Here is an 18221-nt window from a genome sequence, read left to right on the forward strand (position 1 = left end):
GTTCCTGGAATGAACCAAATGATCATTTTTCTACTATGAGGGTCATATTTCTCTTTTAAGGTCATAATCCCATCCCCCCCAAAGAAATCCAAACAAAATCCAATGCACATTCAAGCAGGGTTTTAGAACAAAAAATGTTAACTCCAGACAGACAAATTACAATATTTGGTGGCAAAGCAGCTCCCTTATACCTTGCTCTCAAGAGCTATTATCACTGATTTGGAATTTCCATGCCAATAGAAGGGATTACTGTTAACTCTATTTATAGGTATTTAGTGTTAAAGTAGTTTTTGCCTCTTCCTCTACCTTTGACTTTACCTTGTTGCCAGTGTTTCCAAGACCATTCCATTGAAACCTGTTATAAGGACAAATCTATCAATCTACCTGCCACAATTCAACATGATTTTAGATTTATAAAATAAGAATACAAAATCACCTTTTGGTAGAGTACCTAAGTACTATATAATCATTTTCATTTAGGCAGTATTGCCTAGTAGTTTAGAGCATAGACTTGAAGTTGTTACCAATCCCCAAAGGGTCAGTGACCCCTCAATGGGTCCTTTGCCTGGCGTTGCAAATGCCACTCAAATGAAACCAGGTTCAGTATAGCACAGCAGAAACTTTTATTGATTAAGGAATTGAGAAAGGAGAGCTCATGCTCTAAAAATACCTTCTTCCCAAAGGGAGGGGAGTAAGGGAATTGTAAGGGGTAAGAGGCAGATAAGTCATCAGGGCTGTAGGAAAGGGTAGAGATTTCCAGGGGCAGCTGGGGGTAGCTGGGGCATATGCAGTTTTCCATGCTTCTTTGCACAAGGCATGAATTGTGCCTAGCAGAATACAAATCCTCCCCTTGGGCAGAGATTGTAGCACAGTAATGAAGCAGAGGTAACTTTTGGATACTTCCAGGTCTTGTCTGTGTAGGTGCGTTCCTGTGGTCAAGTCAGAGCCGGTTCAGGACAGTTGACCACTGCATATCTCTTAAAGCACAGCTGCAAAACAACTCTGTCAAACACCAGGTGATTTGGAAATAAAGAGATAAATCAAGGCAAGTATCCGTTAGCTCTCAGGGACTGGTACGGGTGACAAAGTATCTCCCTTCTCCATTCCTTGATGAATGAATAAAGTTTCTGCTGTGCTATACCAAATCTGGTTTCATTTGATTGACATTTTCAACTCCAGGCAAAGGACCCATCGACCCATTGAGGGGTCTCCGACCCATTGGGAATCGGTAACAAAGTTAGTCCTGAATGGTCCCAGTCTTGGCTTTGCCATTTGCTAGTTGTCTGACCCTATCTCTCTGAGCCTCAGTTTCTTCATCTATAGAAATGGATAATACAAATCTCAAAGGATTTTTGTAAAGATTAAACATGACAGAGGATGTAAGATGTTTATCACAGTACATGGCACATTGTCAGCAACTCAATAAATGGTAGATTCAGCTTTGATTCAGCCTTTTTTAAAAAAATTTAATTTAATTAATTTATTTTTTATACAGCAGGTTCTTATTAGTTATCTATTTTATACATATTAGTGTATATATGTCAATCCCAATCTCCCAATTCATCCCACCACCACGTTCCCCGCTGGTGTCCATACATTTGTTCTCTACATCTGTGTCTCTATTTCTGTCTTGCAAACCGGTTCATCTGTACCATTTTTCTAGATTCCACATATATGCGTTAATATACGATATTTGTTTTTCTCTTTCTGACTTACTGCACTCTGTATGACAGTCCCTAGGTCCATCCAAGTCTCTACAAGTGACCCAATTTCGTTCCTTTTTATGTAATTCAGCCTTTTCTTAATTTTCCCTCTAGTTTTCTCTGTTTGAAATACTGAACAACCTTCTTTCCTTCAGTTGGAAATGCTAGAAAGCAGAATGTGCACATTAAACCCAACTGTTTCCTCACACCAATCCAAAATAATTGAAATGGTAGTAATTGGATCATAAACTCCAAGGCAAATGTGGATAGTGAAATCTTGTGGCAGAGCGTTATTATGAAGTAGTCATACAGATGATCAGGCTATGTTTACATTAAGCATTTTAAGACTGACGTAGAAAGAAACGTATAAAATGTTTAAATTCTTGTGGTTGTAGCTACTGAAGCTATGACCCATGAGGTTCAATCTGAAATTGAACCTCACATTCTAGAAGTATAGTTCTGCCAAGTCTAGTTCGACAGTCAAAATATAATTTAAAATCAGTTTCTTTACCTTGAAGCACATTAACGGTGATCCAATTTAAATCCACCAGCAATGTTTCTCAGATCTCCTTTTCTCTTTTCTTCAAACTCCAATGAACCTGCATCAAAATAGTTAATACCACTGCACCCTCTGAGTAGCAATTTCATTTAAGTAAAACACCATTGCATTAAATGATTGTTAATTAAAATTTAATTTGATTTGTAGTTTGGTTTAATATTGATAAATATTTATTTATTTATTTATTTTAGTTTTATGACTAAGCTACCAGAATAAGGAGCTTATGTTTTGTTATATATTTGTGCATATTTAAGCAACATAATAAAAAGTATCTTCGGACACTGAAGGGATACATGAAATTTTTTTTTTCTTGAAAGAGTGTAGCCTATTCAGCATTAAGAAAGTCTGCTCAACACCATTGCCAGAGGGAGCTTTCTAAATCACAAACCTAAATGTGTCTCCATCTTGATTAAACTTCTTCAATGGCTTCCTAAATCTTTAATCTACACGATAAAATCTCAACTGCTTTGTGTGGACTATTTAGCCTCATCAATTTTGAGTTACTACCCTACTTCTTTATCTCCCTCTCCTCATTTTATTTTATTTTATTTTATTTTTTTGGCCACATGGCATGCAGGATCTAGTTCCCTGATCAGGGATGGAACCAGTGCCCCCTGCAGTGTAAATGTGGAATCTTAACCATTGGACCACCAGGGAAGCCCCCCCTCCTCATTTTATATTCCAAGTAAACTGAACTACTTGTTCTTCTCTAACATATCACCTTCTCTTCTGCCTCCGTGCCTTTGCATGTATGATTCTCTGTGCTTTGCACACATCCCCTCTCAAGTGTCAGTCTTGCAAACTCAGTCTTCTGGTCTCAGCTTCAATACTATCTTCTCAGACTTCCCCAGGCTGACTTATGGGTACAGTCTATGTCTGTCCTCCCACTTTATTAATTAATTCACATAGTCATTATTTCACCCATGGAAATGAATGTGGGAATAGGTACTGCATAGTGGTTAAAAGTGCTGGCTCTGGAATCAGATTGTCTAGGTTTGAATCTCACCTCTGTCACCTCTTAAACATGTGACTCTTGGTAAGTCACTTACCCTTTCTATACCTCCTTTTCCTCATTTGTAAAATGAGAATGAAAATATCTGCCTCTTAGGGTTGTTATGTGGATTTAAATGCAGCCTTATTTTTATGGAACTAAGCATAGTCCCTGGCATGTGGAAAATGTAATATTTATTTATTTTTAATTAATTAATTAATTTTTGGCTGTGTTGGGTCTTCGTTGCTACGCGTGGGCTTTCTCTAGTTGCAGTGAGCTGGGGCTACGCTTTGTTGCAGTGTGCAGGCTTCTCATCGTGGTGGCTTTTCTTGTTGCGGAGCATGGGCTCTAGGCTCGTGAGCTTCAGTAGTTGTGGCATGCGGGCTCAGTAGTTGTGGCTTGCGGGCTCTAGAGCGCAGGCTCAGTAGTTGTGGTGCACTGGCTTAGTTGCTTCGCGGCATGTGGGATCTTCCCGGACCAGGGATCAAACCTGTGTCCCCTGCATTGGCAGGTGGATTCTTAACCACTGAGCCACCAGGGAAGTCCCAATGTAATATTTATTAAATACCTGCTTTATGTCAGGCACTATATGCTAGGCTCAGAGGATATAAGGGTGTCAAGACAGTCATAGGGCATAAAAATCCCTGCTTTATGGAGCTTGCAATATAGTATGAGAGACTGACAAAAACACAACCAAACAAACAGAAAAACTAGAGTGTGATTAATGCTAAGAAGGGGATAAACAGGTGTGAAGATAGAAAATAGTGGGATGAAGGCATAATTTACATCAAATAAGGTGCCCAGGGAAAGACTTCCTGAGGAGAAACACTTAAGCCAGCCTGAAGGATGAGAAGGAGATGGCTTCTGAGACATGGGGGCCAGGTGGGAGAAGCCACTTGCAGGGGGATGGTTACCCCTAAGTCAGGAAAGAGTTTGGCTTCTGTGAGGACATATGGAAAAGCCAGTGTGGCTAGAGAGTGGTAAGCAAGAATGTGGCAGTCACTGTCAAAACGGTTAGATCTGATTCAAGGAGAGGACCTAGAGTAATAAGAGTAATCAGCATACCAACGATGTCACAAGCCATGGAAATGCATGATATCACCTAGAGAGAGGTTAGAAAGAAAGGAGAAGAGGCCTGGGTCTGAGCCCTAAGGAGGGAGAGGCTGCCAAGTCTATGGAAGTGGAGCCAACCTTGTTGCAGGAGGAAAGCTAGGATGTACTATGCTAGGTATTTTCCATTTGCACCTGCTCCGTCCATTTTCTACCCTTCTCAGCTCTGCCCTGTACCCCAAGGGGCTGATTTATGGATTATAACACCCCGACTTCCTGGCCCTCTGACTTTTGGTTGGGTCAGCCAGTGGGAGACACCAGCAGGAGATCAAAGGACTAGAGGAGAGAGAAATTAAAAACACAGAACCTTAATTCCTTGTGGCGTGGCAGTGACTGCTTCCGCCTGTCACTGCAGCACCTTCCAGGTGGCCCTGCTTGCTTGACTCTGGCTATCACTCCAATTACACTGTTTCTCCTCCTTGCTGCTTCAAGCCTTAACAGCCTCCTCCTGTTGCCCATCTCTCAGTGCCTCATCGTTCCTCATTGTTAGTTCCAGAATCTGCCTTCCCCTCTGTAAATAGTCCTTTCATTAAATTCTTTTCAGAACTCATCTGAGTATGCCCTCTGTTTCCTGCTTCCCTTTGCCCTGCTCCTCAGAGAGGGTCTCTCTTCACTCTTTCGTGTCTCAGCAGTAGAACACCGTTACTTGTTACTAGAAGCATGTTACTCTGGAGGTGAGAGTTGAGGGGTATGCTGTTCTGATTAACCCTCAGTCTTAGGAAGGTATTATCTCCCTGGATCTTGGGTGGTAGTAACATTCTCAGTGCTGAAGCCCCTCTTCCAGCTGTGATTCTGGGCCCAGCATGTATTCTGCCTCTTCCCCAGAGGTAAAGGGTTATGTTGTTTCTTCTCCCACGTGCAGTGGGTTTTCACAGTGCATTAGGGTGACAACATTTACCTTCCCACAGTGGGTAAGGCTTTTATTCCTATGCGGAGGTAGGGGAGAAGGATCCAGTGGGGCTTCTGCCTTTCCTGCAGTGACTGCTGTCCTCCTTCTCCAGGATTGCACCAGGAAGGACACTTTCTCAGGACCCTTGCTCTTATCCTAGGCTTTTTTGTGAGTGCCCAGTGAGGTCCACGGAGAAGAGCCTGTGAGTGGTTGTGAATTCGTCTTGTATCTGCAGTGTCCAGGGGTTCTATAGTCTTTCGGCAGCCCACACTTGGCCTTTAGCAATTGGTTAAAAATGGTAGTTGAATTCTTCTTGCCAATGTCTTTTGGTGACTGTGCCAGGTAAGCAAGGGCTCATGTCCTATCTCTCTTTGGAGGCTCTTATCTTTCCTTAGGTTTCAGATTATCTGGTTACTCTGTCATTTTAGCTCTCTAATGGGTTCTAGAAGAGTTGTGAATTTCCAGATTGTCGGTTGTTGTTGTTACTGTTGTTATTTATAAGGATGGGATGCTGTTTCAAGATTTCTGCATCCTAAGCAGAAGCCAGAGGTCTCACATGTAATTCAAGACCTCTCCTCTCCGCTAGTCCAGAGAGGTGAAGAAAAAGTAGAATTTGTTCTTTCATTATTTTATTTTTTAGCCTCATCTTGCCTCCATAATTTTTATGGTTCTTCCAGGATTGGGACAAAGGAGGAGAGAGCAGAAGAGAGATGAAAGATTTCAGTTTCTGGAGCCAATGGAGTCCTTATTTGACACTGTCTGGTTTTCATGTCCCCCATTACTGCAGACATCCAAAACCTGGCTGTGATATGGGGTGTATTGTGGGACCATCTCTGCTGAGACCACCAAACTGCATAGTTTCCTAATGTGGATACTTTCTGGGTGACATTTTGTGACCTTCCCAGCTTCTGCTCCTGGTGTTCTATTGCACAGCTTCTTACTGCTGAGATCCTTTTGTCTTGGCTTTTCATCAAAATAGCTTCCCTGGGTTCTCTTGGCACACAAACTCACACATCCTTGCCCCCCAAACTGGTAGCACTGTAGCTTATTTCAACCACTGACCTCTTTTCTTGCCCTGCCATTGCAGGTGGCTCCAGTCAGTCTCTGGCCTCCAAATTCTCTTATGTGGGAAGCAGGCACTAGAGTCCATATTCTTAAATGTCCCTGTATGACCACTTTGTAGTAGCAGGATGGACTCTCACCCAAAATTTGGTTGGATGTCAAGACTGATGTGACACCTCCACCCCCCCCCCACCTCCATCCACATACCAAGTGAGTATGAAAAGGTGTATTACTTACCTAATAAGGCTTATGGGGGAAGCAAGACAGACTTCACAAGCTGATTTGAAAATGGCTTGAGAAAGCCGGGAAAGGAGACTGGCTTGGAGTTTTTATTGTGGTTATGAGGTGGGGCAGGGGTGAGTGTCCCTATGTGTGGGTGGGCAGAGGTTTGTGTGCTTTGGATTTCCCACTGCTGCCAAAGGAGGGAGCACTTGAGCTTTCTTAACAGTGTCCCAGATGTAAGGCACAAGGAGAAGAGGGACAATGAGGGTTACAAGTCATCAGCAAACATCAAAAAAATGCATTCAAATTCTTTATTCCAGTACTCCAGCTCTAGGTGACATATGTCAAGCCTTCCTGAGAACTCTCTTACTGTGTTTGCTCCTATTTCGTGGCATCACAGGGCTATTTTTTTTTTTTTTTTAATTGTTTGTGCCATGCGGCATACAGAATCTTAGTTCCCCAACCAGGGATCGAACCTGTGCTCCCTGCTGTGGAAGCATGGAGTCTTAACTACTGGACGCCAGGGAAGTCTATTCTATAGCTTAATAAATGTTTAGTTGGGGAAGGAAATAATATTTTTCTAATTCTCTTTCATTGGTTCTCTTGAGCTCCCATTGCTTAGTTTGGTTGAGGGTGGGATGAGCAGGGAGGCTCTGTATTCCTCCATGGAAAGGGCAGGAAAATGCCATATCTTTCCTAACTAGGCTGGCAAGTCTCTACCTACATACCTTTCTTTAATTCGAGTTCCAGATTGTTAGTGTCCTCTGTTTTGGCTGGAATGAGTGATGGGAGTTGATAATCATGGACTGGTTCTGCTGTCTTGGATCTTGTAGAATGTTGGGATAATTATCACTGATTATTTTCATTTTTGGAGCCTTAACCGAAATTCTGGTACAGTAGGAAAAGTCCTCATTTAACATCCTGTTTTACACATAATGGGAGGAAAGTTTCCTTCACTGAAATGGGAGAGAAGGTGGGGATAAGAGCAAATGTAAGTGAGTTTGAAGGCTTGCCTAAGGGAGAATCAAGGAAATTTGTCTTACTTCAGTATCTTTAATGAAGTTTGAGGTAAGGCCAGTAGCTGAGATTTGGGGGTTGGGGGAAAGAGGAGATATATGAAGTTTAGGAAGAAAGTTATTTTGGGGGATAGAAAAGTGAATCTGCTTAGGAAGCGTGATGGGATTGCCAGACATTGGTACATGGCTGTGTGCTCTTTGAGATTTGTGATCATGAGTTTCAAGGGAAACCAATCTATTCATTCGGGTGAATTTTTTTTTCTAGCAAAGTTTACCTGTTTGGGGCAAGAGTGGAGAAAGTGTGTGGTTGGATTCATCTAGAGATGGGGTTTTCTAGGTGCTATGGACTGAAGTGTGTTTCCTCAAAGTTCATATGTTGAAGCCCTAGCCCCCAGTGTGATTGTATTTGGGATAAGGAAGTAATTTAGGTTAAACCAGGTCATAAGGGTGGGACCCTGATAGGATTAGTGTTCTTAGAAGAGGAAACACCAGAAAGCTCTTTCTCTCACTCTGCCATGTGAGAACACAGTGAGAAGGTGACCATCTACAAGCCAGGAGGAGAGCCCTCACCAGGAACCAAAGATGCTGGACCTTGATCTGGGACTTCTAGATTACAAATCTGTGAGAAAATATATATCTGTTGTTTAAAGCACTCAGTCTATGGTATATTATTATGGCAGCCTAAGCTGACTAAGACACTGTGCATGGATGACAGAGGGAGAGAGGGGCAAAGGAGTTGGGGATATTTGCAGAGGAGTGATTATAAGGATGGGACTATGAAATCTAAGCTGGACAAGTAGCTCCAAATATGAAGTCAGAACACTGATGAACAGTGAGAAATGGTGGGGTCAATGGATTGAAGTGTGAATTATAGCAGTGGGAATAAAAGATGGTGGTTGTTTTCAAGGTTTATGCATGTTGAAGTATATATCAGTATTCTTTTTAATGGCGCAATAATATTTCATTGTATGGGTATACAATTTATGTATCTGTTTATCAGTTAATGGATTTGGGGTCATTTCCAGGTAAATGATTCAATAGATTTTTTTTTGAGTGAATTTGTTTTGGACTTCTGACATTTTCAGTTAAAAGAGTCCCCCAAAATACATGGTAGATGTTTATGTAATACGTAATGAAGTGGTCTAGACTATACTGCCTCAAAGTAGGCCATGTTGGCATAAGGATTATTTTGAGCTGAAGGAAATTGAGAACCAACAAATATAAGGAAAGTTCTGTGCCCTCCCCTTATCTGCCTAGAAATAGGGCATAAATTTCCCTTTGTGAAGATGGCATAAAACCCCTCCCCCTTCTTCTGTATCAGGATGAGGAGAATGACCCTTATCACTGGAAATGGAGGGCTGGCACTGATATGAATCTGCATAAACAAACCTTACTAAAATAACTCTCATTTTCCACTGGTTTCCCTCAGTTTATCACTACTAGAAGCCCAAACCCCCCTTTCCTTAGTCTATTTGCTTTTCTACAATTTATCGCACTTTTAAAAAATGTTACAGTCCCTGAGTCTAACTGCTTCTTTGGGTTTTCACTTGTGTTCTATGAAGCCTCCGTGCATGTAAAAATATTAACATCAGTAAAATTTGTATGCATTTTCTTTTATTAATATGTCTTTTGTCAGTTTAATTCACAGGCCTCAGGTACTTAAACTAAGAGGGTAGAAGAAAAGTTTAAGAAACACTTGTTCCTCATTGTCATGGATTTATTAAGAAAGCCACAACTGGATATTACCACTGTCCCACATTTTCTGCTAAGAGGAAAGCAATAACAGGGGTTTGGACATTTCCCTCCTTTGGAACGGTCACCCAGCCTTTTTGGTACAGGTAGCAGATATCTCTTCAGTATCTTCCCCAGGAACCAAGTGAACTGAGCAGTTTTAGGGCTTTGAATCATTTAGATAACTAAAAACTCCCACCTTAAGGCAGAGGGTAGGAGCAAGTTAGGTAATGCAAGGATAATACTTGCTGCTACTTTTTTTGGAGGAGAATAAGGGATAGTAAAAATCCCTTTAGCCTCTCTTTGTCTTGGTGTACTGAAATTTCCCTCCATCCCAACAAAAGAAGAATCAGAAAGAGGTCTGCTCCAATGAGGGGATCACCCCTAATTTTTCCATACCTTAAAGCAGCTAAGTTCTGTTAGACCCTATCCAGACCCTGTCTCATGGGTGTCCTGATACCTCCAATCACCATTATGGTTGTTACTTCTACCACCACTAGTCATTGTCATTTTTCCTAATGGATGGACTTTCCTATACTGACCACACTCGTGATGCGTTCATTCTCCGTCACGAACTGTCTAGGAAAAAGTTTTACAGAATTGTAATGAATAGAATTAACTTACAAATAGATTTTTGTGTGTCTTTAGGATTCTAACTAAATGCAACCTCCATTGGATTGTTATTTACATTTTCATGTTAGTTGTTCTTTGGATAGTGGGATCATTGTTCCTTCTCACAAAACAATTTCTTTAAAGTCAGCATGAAAGAACAATAATTGAGCACAAAAGCCTGACCTTGCCAACACTGTATTGCATACTCAGTCAAATGAGTTCAGACCATTATGGCTTATATTAACTGTGTTTGTCATTTGTAATTAACGTGGATTAAAATTTGGAGGAGATTTTTGGAGTTGTTTTTTGTTGATTATGCTAGTGGAAATTTCAGACCATATTAACATTTTCTCTTGCTCCTTAAATTTGTTCTGTGTTTTCTTAACGGAATAATTATGTCTTTGATCTGATTTTGGAATAGGCTGACTTTAATGTTTGGTCAGGAACAATGTAGAGCCATCACTTGCCCAATTTTCTCCTTCTCCTTTGACAATTCACACAAAAGTCTGATCAGGAGAGAAGCAATCCGTACATTTGACTTTCGGCTCACTTGGGTAAGATGATAATATCGATACAAATTTGGAATATCTTGAAGTAACTTAAGGTTTTGTATTAAAGTACGCTTACTGTGTCTTGGATATGAAACAGGTGGCTCTGCAGACAGGCGTGAGCTGTTGCTAATAAATGGACTATTGTGTGCAAAGTAGCTTTACATTATCATTATTAACGCACATTAAAATCACAAGCCTTTAGCTTCTCACAGCTTGTTCTCTTTTAAAGAGATGATGTTCAAGGTCATACACTATTCCTTGAAATGTTTACATTTAAAATAAAACTTCTCTTGTTGTGGTTGTACACCTGCATCAGTTATGAGAGAAGAGGCTTTGAAGTTGAGCAGTAATATTAGCTTTAATATTTTATTGTCTTTTTCAGTCTTTCATATAGCTTTCAAAAATTAGTAAGCATACAAGAATTCCATTTGTGCATCTATGTTTGTATTTTCTCTTCCTTTAAACAATCACTATGTCTTTTTTCCTGCTTCCAATAATCACCATTCTTATTTCCACTAAACATTTATGGAGCCCACAACATTGCATGAGAAACCAGAGCAATTTCTGCAGTAAACGCCTGCACATTTTTGTTCCTTAAATACAGGCTCTCATGGACTCCTAACAAGGCAATACCAGGGTGAAGAGGGCAAAAGAGATTTCTTTCAGGCTGCTGCCTAGTTCTCACTAGGCCTCCTTTAATTTGGTTTTGGCCTTAGATACATAGCTTAGTTTAATTTTTCATGGCTGGTTTGTTTCACTCTTCGCATCAAAGTTTAACTCCTCCATCTCTCCAGTATTTTCTTATGGAAAATTTCAGTTTTAACCTTTCATAAAGTTTGATTGCTTTGACTGTTAAGAAGGTATACTTCATTCAAGCCTTGATTTCAGTATACATTCCAATTATTATCTCTTTTGATGAAGAGGTAAATTTGGAAAAGGTACTTAAAGTATTAGGGTTCAGTTTCAACAATAATTTATTGTCTATTGGATATAGGCACTATACTGTTTTCACATTTATTATTTTACTTAATTTTAGAGAGTAGGGGAGCATGGCCATGCAGACTTGGCTTAATATAAATTTATGAGCTATGAGCTACAGGGAATTCAAATGATACTGAAGACTGTCCCCTCTTGAGAAATTTGCAAGGAGACATACAAATATAGGGAGATTATATTTTGAGACACTTATTCCTCTTTTCCTGTATTTTCTGCTGTCCTACCATTTTCCCCTACTCAGGAAGTAACATTGGTATAGTATTCTCACTGTCTCTGAGAAAGGTTATAAGAAAATAACAGATACTTAGTTTCTGAGTTTGAAAATAGATGCAGACAATACTTTGAAACAAGTTATTTGTGAGACTTTGGGCAAAAAGTTCTGCATACCATAAAAAATAGATTAGAAAGAATACAGGATGATGTATGAATCGTTTTTCCAGTTTGTGAAAAGATACCCAGCAAGGGGATAAATACAGGTGGGAGAAGAGTGGCAATAGGAGCTTCATGCAAGCTTGAGGATCTGTGAGTAGAGGGGACTTCAGCCAGGTGAGCTACTTTCAGTCCCCTAAAGAGCCATGCTCACTTATGCCTTGGTGATTTTGCTCATACTTCTACATTTGCTTGAAGTGTTTTCTCATCTAGATTTCTTCTGGCTGATACTTGTCTTTCAATATGCTGTTCAGGTGTTGTATGTGTTGAGAGGTCTTCCTCAGCCCACTTCAGTCTACTGAGTTTCTGTAAGCTGAGAGTGATTAACTCAGCAGGCCTGGGTTGCCCAAACCCTGAACATTCTAAAGGTCTTTAGGACTGGCCCTTGACGACCTCCTGGCATATAACCTCTGAGCCCTTGAAATATCCTTATGGATAAGAGTGTCTTTATATAACCGAGACTTTGTACCACACCAGATACAGGTATCCCAGGCTTTTCGGAAGTTCGCTTTACACCACTTCACTTTCATGAAAGACCTGTATTAGTACCTGTGTTCGCTAACCAAAAGAAATCTGAAGAGGATTTTTGCTTTTATGAAACATGGCAAAAAGAGAAAATAGTGTTCAGCATTTGTTTTGCAGTGAGCAGTTATAGAGGCAGTGGCACCCCCAGCAGTGAGAGTGGTACTGCCAAGCTCCTTCCCCAGAGAACTACACTCAGAATCTCAGCATCAAGCTGCCATAGCTTTGAACTGGATTTATCTTGATTTATTTTGTACATCTGTTAGCAAGGTGTGTCCTAAGGTAATTGCTTCTTCACTTTACGCCATTTGGCTTATGAAAGTTTTCATAGGCATGCTTTACTTTTGGATATCTGGGGAAGACAGTAGTTTATGCTAACAGTGTGATTTGTGGTGAATGCCTGTGTTTTTCATTCCTTGGGAATGACCCCCCAGTAAAAATTCTGGAACCAAGGCTCAGGTGTCACACATCATTGCTGGGAGAATTAAGTGCTGTCCATGAGACTCCTCTGGGAGAGTACCCTTGGAAGCTTGCATTTAGTTTCTCCTGGACTCTGCTCTATGCACCTTTTTTCCTTGCTGATTTTAATCTGTATTTTTTCTGTAATAAATCATAATGTGAATGTAACACACATTCTGTGTTCTGTGAGTCCTTCTAGTGGATCATAGAACCTGAGGGTGGTCTTAATACCCCATGATAATTTTATAAGTGTATAACACTTATCATACAGTCTATTCATTAATTCATTTATCCTTCCATCAATCCATTTGACCAATTAACTACTGAATGCTTACCATGTACCAGGTATTGTGTTAAGCCCAGAGGTTTGGGAGTGAACATGATAGGCGAAATATCTACCTTCAGCAAGTTTATAGTCTGATGAAAAAAAGAGACAACTAAATAGATAAATTCAATTTGGTGTAGTAGCACCTATGATTGGCATAGTACAGGATGACATAGGGAACAGAGAGCTCAGAATCCAACACAAACTGGTGTTGAGAGGTATCAGGTAAGCTGCTTGATAAGCAGGAAAGTGGCCAGGGGATAGAAGAAGTGGTTAATGCAAATGCAACATACATGCAGAAGCCAGGAGTGAGAGAGGAGTGAAATTCATTGTGGCTGGATAATGATGTCTGAGGGAGAAAGTGACAAGTGATGAGGCTAGAGAAGGGGCCAGAAAATGCAGCGTTTTAGCTACATTAAGCTACATTAAGGAGTGTGCTCTTTATTCTACTATAAGTGGGGAGCCATAGAAGGGTTATAAACAGGGGAATGAACTGATTTGATTTGGTTTTAGAAAGACTGCTCTGGCTGTGGTTTGTAAGAATGATTTGGAAAAGCACAAGGAAGTAGGGAGGGGCACTCATTAGGAGGCTATTTCAGAAATCCAGATATGAGATGATAGAGGTCTAAACTGGGATGTTGGAAGTTCACTGGAGAAAAGTGGACAGATTCACAAGATGCTTAGGAGGTAGAATCTATAAGACCAGGTGATACATTGGATGCTGGGGAGAGGGCATGAGAAGAGTCAAATATGGCATGGTATGCCTGTCTTAGAGAGGTGTGAACAACTGTGTCGCTCTTAGAGAAGTGTGAAGAAGGCCAGATTTGGGGAAAAAGATGAGTTCAGGTCTTGTCATGTTGATATTGTTTAATGATTTTTTTCTTCTCTGGTCTGTAAGCTCATTTGGTCAGCCAGTTGTCCCAATACCATTTTTAATATAATCTATTCTGCTATAACTCAACAGTATCATTCCTGAGATACTTCTCACTATGTAAGTACGTTATCAAAACAATTGTTTCAGTAGAAAAAGGAAATTAGGGGTTAGAGAGTTTTAGATTGGCAATAACCAAGTTATTTTTGCTGCAGGGATTTCAATAATAAAGGGATTTTGAATATAAATGTATTCAGTTATTAAACACTAAAAATAATAAATTATATTAAAATAGACAAAACAATCTTCTTCATTTTCTTTACATTCCACTCACTCCAGAGCCTCATTCTCCTCTTTAATCTTAGGCCTTGACCTGGCAATTTTTCTTGTCGCACACCTCACAAACACCAAAGGTAAATGTAAGAGCAAATGTTACGCCCAGGTAAATAAATATTGGACATGCCAGTAGAGTAGCTAGGCTTCCTAGCAAAGTGGCTCTGTGTCCTATGCTTTGTACACATTTTCTTTACTTACTCAACATTAGCTCTCTATCAAATCATTAAACTATAGATCACGTTATATCCTATGTATGTTGTAAAACTTGGCACTATTGGAGAAATGGTTGCTATCCTGTCCTTCCCTCCCCCCCTCAAATGATATGAAATGCCACCTTTGGAATATGGTCAATTCTCAGAAACTGTATTTAAAAAAAAACTCTCCAGGAGATTTTGATGTTCAGTCAGCTTTGTGTACGATGACTTTGGAGAACGTAAAGATAGGTACTGTAAGCCAGAATTCCTCCTATCTAGCCAATCACAGTCCTGACAGCAAGATGGCATGAACATAACATTTCACTTTAACCAGCATTTATTGAATGTATGAGACACTGGGCTAGGAGTTGGAGCTACAGAGATAAGTAAATCATGGTCTTCGCCTTCAAGTCTGGTAATGGGAGAGGCAAACACATAACCAGACGATTAAAAAAAAATATGGCAGCATGCTATACTAGAAGGCTGTGTGCACAGACTAGTGAAGAATTCCAGGGAAGCTTCCTGGGAGAGATGAATTTCAAATTGAACCAGGATAACAGGTCTGAGTTCCTCAGGTATAGAAGCGGGGCTGAGGATGCCAGGGGCTACTGCTGGCACAACTAATTGTATCCTATGTGAATGGTACCCCCTGCCTCCACACTGCTCAGGTTATGCAACACAGAAGCCCTGCAAGAGGGAGAACCAAGGGGGGAGATCAATCCAGGCAGAACAATGGCAGAAAAGTGTAAAATAACAGATTGTGTTCAGGGAACTAGAATCAGTTTGATGTTACTAGATTGCAAAATGAGTCATGTCCTGATGCCTCAGTTCATAAAAGGGTGTCAAATAAACTAATTTCAATTAAATTTGAGAGTGGGCCTCAGGTCAAATGTTATAGATAGTTGGATCATAAGAGATTGAAAGGATGGAGTTGCCTCTGTAGAAATAAAGGAATCTAATAGATTCCTAATAGAGAAACAGGTTTATAGAGATAATGTGTGGTAAAAGTACCAGGGGTGCCTTCAAATAGAAGACTACCTATGTCCTCACTTGTCTTTTTCTTTGTCACAAGCAAAGAGATTTAAAAAAACCAATAAAAAGGTAGTAGTGTGCCATACTGGTTAAGAGTGTAGTTAAGACATCCTGGGTTTAAATCACTGCTCTGCTCTTAACTAGCTGTGTGCTTGTACTTGGGTGAGCATTCTAAGCACTGTAAATCTGAGTTTCCTGATCTGTAACATGGAAACAGCAAGAGTGCTCATCACATAAGGTTGTTGTGAATAGCAATACAGCATTCAAGAATACTAAAAGGAAGGAAATACTGCAAAATGTAAGTCTAATTCAGTTACTATGTTAAAAAATATAGTTCATTCAAAATTTTTATCAGCTCTTCAAGATGGATTGAAGGTTGGTAAGAAGATATCAATATCATGTAATAATATTCCAGCTGCTGGTTACTAGCAACCATGCAAGTGCTAGAGATTACCTCTTGGACTTAATTAATATTTTAAAGATGTTCTGAGCTGTAGGCCTGATTCTGAACCTGTAGGTATGTGCTGTGAATCCGGAGACATCTATGCAGTGGGTCAGGATACTTTACAAGACACAAAAGATAGCTTTACAAAATGTCAAGTAAGTGGAAGCAAGCCTGGCAACTTAAACAAAAGACTTGGGCATTTTCAAGTGAGACCAGCAGAATATTTATAACTTGAGATAATTTCAAGAGTTTACTAGAATCCTAGTTTTGTATATTAACTATTGCTCAAGTGCTTTGGAATCTATAATATAAATAAAAATATTTTTCTGTCATTATCTTAATAATTGATTTAGGCAAGAATTGTCAATGGAGCTAAGACTAGTGGGTAAAAATTTGAGGAGGAACAGATTTGATTTAGATCAATACACCTGATCTAAAATTTAGCTGTATTCATAACAGTGCTCTTCAAAATCTCTCTCCTCCAGTAATCTTTTTCTTTATATTTGTTCCCATAAAACATTCACCAACTTCAGAGGGTTAGAAAAATAATGAAAGTTCCTTTTATGGTTGCTTAGCCTGGGAAACTTCTGCTTGGACAATGGAGAATTCAGTTCCCACCAGAGGGCGCTCAGGTGTTACTTAAGCCATCTCTTTAGATTTCCGGACCTCCTTTGTAACTCAAAATGTAAAAGGGAATTTTTATTTTTTTAATATTTGTAGGTGAACTTAATTTGAGGTTTTAGAATAAATGTAACTCCAATGTTTTAAAACTTGACTATAGCTTGTTTTTCCTGTCAGATTAGAATAATTACCCAAATGATATCATAATTAGAACCCATTACCAACAACAACAAAAAGAATAAAAAGAAAAAAAAAACACTCAAATTTCCACCACCTAAAAATACATTGTTGTTTTTTTTGCAGCAAACACTTCCAGCCCTGGTTCATTGCAGGTTTGAGAGCCAAGGTTCCTTCTCCATCTCAGCCACCTACTCTGGAACCAGATTATGAGGGTGGAAGGGCCAGGATGAGAGGAACTCTCGGTTTCAGGGGTTCTGGTGCAAAGTGCTGACCCTCTTGTGAGTCCTGCTTCCCAGGACGGTCATGCTTTCTATTAGGCTACTCCAGTGGTTCTTAAAGTACCCCCAGCCAGCAACATCAGCATCTCCTAAGAACTTGTTAGAATGCAAATTCTTGGGTCTCCATCCCAGATCTACTGAATCAGAACTTCTGGCAGCAGGGCCCAGTAGTCTGTGTTTTACCAAGTTCTCTAGGTGATTCCGATGTATACTACAGTTTGAGAACCACTAGGCTAGGCACTTTGTTTTCACAAGGCAAGCTGGATTTGGGCAATCAGAGCTTCAGTATTATTGTGTAGTTCCCACTCTGAGAATCAGAAGCAGACTTCCTTCCAGGCTAGGTCTCAGACTCTTAGGCAAATGGTAGTCAATATCAAAGTGGTTTTCTACCTGCTTTAAGCTTCTAAAGGAACTTGTTTTCGCTGGTCTAAGCAGGGTCAGCAGCCCATGGAAGAAAATTTTGGAAGTAGATCTCTCTTGTGTAGAGGGGACCAAGAGAGTCAGTTGAGAGTTTAGAAATGATGTGTAGCTTGGTGGTTAGACCTACAGATTCTGGATCCACTTTACCTGCTTCAAATAAAAGCTCTGTGTGATATTGGGCAAGTTATCTTACCTCTCTGTAACTCAGTTTCCTTATCTGAAAACTGGGGATAGTAATAGTACTTATAGGATTGTTATGAGAATTAAATTAGACAAGATTTCTAATTCACTTAGAACGGTCCCTGGCACTATGTAAGGGTTTAAAAATACTGTACTTTGCACAGGTCACCTGCCATCTTGCCAGCACAATCCTATCATCTTTGGTCAGCAGCAAAACAACATAGTCATACATTTCCCCAATTCTTACGGGAATATCTTAATATAAACAATCTCTATCACATTTACACTGGTGACAGTGAGACAGGCTGGGACCTGGGACCCTTTGCTGCAGTGCTTGCACCTGGACACACCTTTCCTGGAGCAAGGAAATACAAACAAACTATTAGGGACTAAAAATAACTGTGTGCATGTGCAGTTGGGGCAAATTCTAGACAACGAGATACAAAAAGACCAAAAAACCCAACTGCCACTTCTGAAGAGCCCGAAG

General features: G+C 40.1%; 1 long non-coding RNA gene across 2 annotated transcripts in view; it reads left to right on the forward strand.

Moving 5' to 3' along the window:
* LOC133105420 (uncharacterized) overlaps positions 1-18221 on the forward strand; it is a 209455-nt gene that overhangs the window by 52518 nt on the left and 138716 nt on the right. The window lies entirely within an intron of this gene.

The sequence above is a fragment of the Eubalaena glacialis genome, chromosome 14, assembly GCF_028564815.1.
Source record: "Eubalaena glacialis isolate mEubGla1 chromosome 14, mEubGla1.1.hap2.+ XY, whole genome shotgun sequence".
Classification (NCBI taxonomy): Eukaryota; Metazoa; Chordata; class Mammalia; order Artiodactyla; family Balaenidae; genus Eubalaena; species Eubalaena glacialis.